Raw genomic sequence first — 4,758 nt, forward strand, 5'->3', positions numbered from 1 at the left:
TATATCTTCAAGAGGAATGGCTAAGTGGTCAAAGCAAAGAGAAATTATAGACATCTTCAGTACGGGAATGCCTCTGTGCTCTAACCTGTGACCTTTTCCCCTAGTTTTGGTTTAAATTAGATGACTGCTTACACATTTTCCTTCAAAACAGACTGTCAAGTTGCTTGGTACAGTTGTCTCGTCTGCTGTTGTCAGCTTTCTTATGGCCCCCCTCTCCCTTCTCTGCCTGGCAGATTTTAGCACTAAAAATTATATAGTTAACAGCTTTTTGGCCCTTTGAGGATTGGTGCACACCTAATTAAGGCATTTGAAAACTAAAATTAAACATTACTTACCAAAATGACACAGGACTAATTACTTCAGTCCCACACTGATTTCAAATTGCTCAATCAAGTCACAAATGCAGATGCTGGTTTATACATTGATTCTGCTAGAGAAACATGAGAGAAACCAAACAAATTTGCCCACCTCCACTGATATTTGATCATAATAATTACTTGTCAGTCACAGTAAAATCTCTAGACTAGTTCGATTTAAAAAAAGACTAATTTCAATTATATTTCCACACTACCTTCCAATGTATTCAGATCCCTTGACCTTTTTTGCTTTTTGTCCAATTATAGCCATAAACAAAGTATTTTATTGTGATTTGATTTTATTGGCCAACACAAAGTTGTGCATAGTTCTTATACATGGATTGGAAATTACATTTTTATCTATCTGGCCTGAGTCAATACTTTGCACAACAACCTTTTGCTGCAATTGCAGCTGCAAGTCATTCTGGGTTTGTCTCTGCCAACTTTGTAAAACCAGAGATTTAAAAGTCTGCCCATGCTTCTTAGCAAAATGTGTTGAGTTCAGTCCAACTGCATGTGCCACACATAACATTTTGCATGCAACTAAGAGAAGTTTATTTCCTCTCTGACAACAGCAGCTTCTACTTGTTTGTCATGTTTCCTACGTGGTTTATGGTTTCAAAGTTGCAGACCTTTCAGTGTGACAGCAGCTAAAAACAGAATTTCACTGAATTATATGTCGATGAAAATGTTTTATTTTATTTGTTTTGTAACAAGAGAAGAAAAAAATAAGTGAACAAAATAAGCTTTGTCTGGCACTTGGCAACATTAAAAGTATAGTGCACATATAAAATAAATAAGAAATGAATACAAAGCTAATAAATTGATGTTGATACACTAATAGCTATCTAATGATCTTAGGACAATTCATATAACAAAATATGCTATGTTTGCTCCGCTTAGGTGTCATACAGAAATTTAGATCTGCTAGTAGGAATCCAGTTAATGCTTGTATATGAAAATATACCAAATATACCAATGAAACCACCTGCAAACAGCTTCCAGCATATGAGAAAGCCAACAGAGGCGTTCATATAAATAATGCAGCCATAATCAATCTGAGGTAAGAAATGAATGCATATTTCTACTGAGATAACTTTTGTTTGTTGCCCCTTTATGAATAGATAGAATCAAAACAAATTAATTTCAAGAGCCTCTAAGATGAAACATGAAATGAATCTTCATCGGCCCATCTCCCTTCACCTCCATTCAATTACACACAATCCTTCAATTAAACAGGCAAACTGATGCATCAAATTACTCCTGAAAGAAAGGAATAGCACCAAAAATTCTTAGAATTCAAAATTAATATTACCACACTCTTTAACAAGAATAAACTTACAAAAAGTAGTAGCATTTATCCCCTTCTTTTAATCAAAAATGGAGCATGTTTTCTATCCTTTCATCACCAACCTTTAACTCTCATCATTTCTATAAAAACTTGACCTTTATAGAAACATGTTTCAAGCTAAACTTCATTTTCGACATATACATATTAATAGTATTCTTAAGGTCAAAAAGGATGAGGCCAGACCAGAGAACTTGCAGTGAAGTTAAAAGAAAAGTATTGAGGGGCATTTGTGATCTCTGAATATATTTTAGCTAATAGAAGTCAAAGGTTAGAGGATGTTGTCCTTTCCTGAATGTAAATGTTGAATATTTAACTGGGTGGGGTTGAACTTTTGTGGTTTTTGTTAGCAGAGAATGTGATAATTTTTACGTCAGAGTGCTGCTCGCAAGAGCCTTAGATGATATGTCAGTCAATAGAGAATTATTTCTTTCTAAATGTTGAAAAAAGGAAGAAACACACAAAAGGGCTGATTAAGTATTAGTGGTGACACACAAGCTCTAAAATTCAAGATTTGATAACATATTGTAGAGACTTTGTCAGTATATAGAGTGATGAATAATTCACTGTTCTTTGGCCTATATTATTATAAGCTGTACTGGTATAATAAAACAGTGCTCTTATAGAGGACCACTCAATAATCACAGGTATCACAAATCTTCTCTTTACTTTCCAGGTGATTTTTGCTTCAACAACATGGCAAATTTTATACAATCCTGCTGGTTCTCGGAGCAGCTGTTAGACTCCATAACCATCAGTGCTCCCAACAAACTCATTAAGTGTTTACATCCCTGCTGGTATGTTTTAATTATTTTAAAATAACATTTCTGGTATTACACAATTGTTTTTCTGCACCATTTTAATTTTTCATAAATTGTAAATAGTTTGTTGTCTTAAAATAAGTCATGCTACTCAGTTGCACATCCTTTGGATCGGAGTACGCTATTTCTGATAATTGCACAGTATTCATGTTATAATATTGTACAGCATGTTATTGTAACCCATACACCAAGAGTGCATGACTGCTAAGAGATTAACGCTGCAAGAGCCTGTGTTTTTTATTCTCGGCAGCACCAGTAGGGGGCAGTCCTTCTCTTCCGCTTGTGTGTGTGTGTGTGTTGGAGAAGCGGGTGAAGTAGAGAGAAAGAAACGCACGGACGAAATTATTGATTAAAAAAAGGAGAGAAGTGAGGATAAAGTGTGTGAAGCGAGTGCTGTATGTTGGGATATCATACAGCTGGATAAGTGTTTGCTTACTCTGGAAACTCCGGTGAGTAATATCGATAAGTGAAGCTAACAGCTAGCAAAGCTATCGGTGTACAGCAGTTGGTTAGCAAATTGACTAATAATTAGCATCATCTAGCATAGTAAAAAGTCAGTTAAAACCAGTAAAAAGCATTGTTAAGCCAGGCGCAGTATTTTTGGACACTTTTAGAGCATGTTCTAATTTCATGATAGGTGAAATTTGATACTGTATAAATGTCTAAACATACATGGAGAGGTTATCTCTACTTGCATGTTAAAAAGCTAAGCACTGTGGAGTATTTCATGATATTTCAATGCTATGCATTGTAAACAACCATTCTCCACTGAAAAGAGAGAAGTGCCGAACTGAACGAGGCCAATGTTAATTTAATATTTGGAAGGGAGTGAACGTCTTTGTTCACTTCCTTAGTTGTTATTGAAAAAATTACAGGCAGACTACAATCTTTACCAGAAAACAACTATGCTCTTCCATTTTTGACCATGTACAAATGTTTGTTTTTGTAATGATTTCTGTACAACTTTGGTGATTCATGTTATTGTAATACTGCAAAACACCAAAATTGGAGCTATTTTGAGTTCATAAGGACAACTCGTCAAAATCCAAATGTAGGAATTTCCTAAAATAAATACTGTTCTACTTTTATATAGAAGGTTAATTATAACTATAATTAGTTTTTTTTCTTCTAAAAAAACCCTTTGTCAATTTAGCTTTGAGCACAAAGATTGGCTTGTTCCTATGTGTTGCTCTCAGCTTGAAACCCTTCCAGAGCTATCATCTCAAGGGATGTTTATCACATAGCTGAGGGTTTGGATCCCTCTTACTGCTGAGGGAAAGACCCCGTTGTTAAGTAAGTGGATGGGTCCTGGGTACCTCCAACTAATAATGTGGCATCACTTCCAGGAGCACAAAGCAGTCCCCTGAATACCAACAGGATGCTACTGGGTCCTTAAAGGCGCGCAACCACCAGCAGACAAGCGGTGCCAATTAGCACAGGGCCCCTACTCATCAGCCATGTGTTCAAATTTGATTAGAAAAAAAACATTCACCGCATCAGAAGACAAAACCGTTCCCTTGGGCACTTCACTTCCTCTCATATCCTTATTTGTGCCATTAAAAGGGACTTTATTATGATGCTAACTGTGAGACCACTTTGCAGAGTGTTGTGGGGAAGAATGGAAGCAAACTAGTTACTGTATTGCATCTTTGTTTCCATCCATAGAGAGACTCTACCAGATGACCTGAATAAAAATCATGCTCTCTGTCTGGCCTCCTTGAACACATTCTGAAGAGGGTAGGAACTGAGAATCGTCCTGTTTTTAATGACTACTTTTTTGCTTGCATTTGCAAAGTGTGCAAATGAATAGAAGTCTTGTGCTCCCAAAAGGTGTGGCATTGTGCTGCTGATGGTGCAGCTGCCTTTCAGAGTTCAGGGACCATCACCTGGTAAGCTGGTCTACACAAGATTATTTTTATACTCTTTTACATTACTTTTGGATTCTTAACAAGTTCCTTCTGTTTGTTAGCTATATTGTCTCTGCCTAATGTAGGAAACAATAGACGGAATGACCTTTTCCTCAAGTCCTCAAAAAAGTAGTAAAAAAAACTTGATCTTTAGTAAGAGAATGTTTTAAGTCACATTTTCTCACAACTTGCAATTATTAATCTTGTTTCAATATACATTTTTGTCTCACTATACTGTAGCCATTTGAATCTTAGTTTGACTTCTATGGGTCTCAACAGGTTGTTTGCTGAGAAAAACGCATTTGATATGAATTGCTACTTACTAG

The 4,758-nt window shown here is 36.0% G+C and overlaps 1 long non-coding RNA gene across 1 annotated transcript; it reads left to right on the forward strand.

Moving 5' to 3' along the window:
* The first annotated feature begins 2,830 nt into the window (after positions 1 to 2,830).
* On the forward strand, positions 2,831 to 4,430 carry LOC116718228 (uncharacterized). The gene is made up of 3 exons (XR_004338900.1): positions 2,831 to 2,974; positions 4,191 to 4,262; positions 4,356 to 4,430. It is a non-coding gene; the product is annotated as an uncharacterized LOC116718228 (long non-coding RNA).
* The last annotated feature ends 328 nt before the right edge of the window (positions 4,431 to 4,758 follow it).

Source organism: Xiphophorus hellerii, chromosome 4 (assembly GCF_003331165.1).
Source record: "Xiphophorus hellerii strain 12219 chromosome 4, Xiphophorus_hellerii-4.1, whole genome shotgun sequence".
In the NCBI taxonomy this organism is placed as follows: domain Eukaryota; kingdom Metazoa; phylum Chordata; class Actinopteri; order Cyprinodontiformes; family Poeciliidae; genus Xiphophorus; species Xiphophorus hellerii.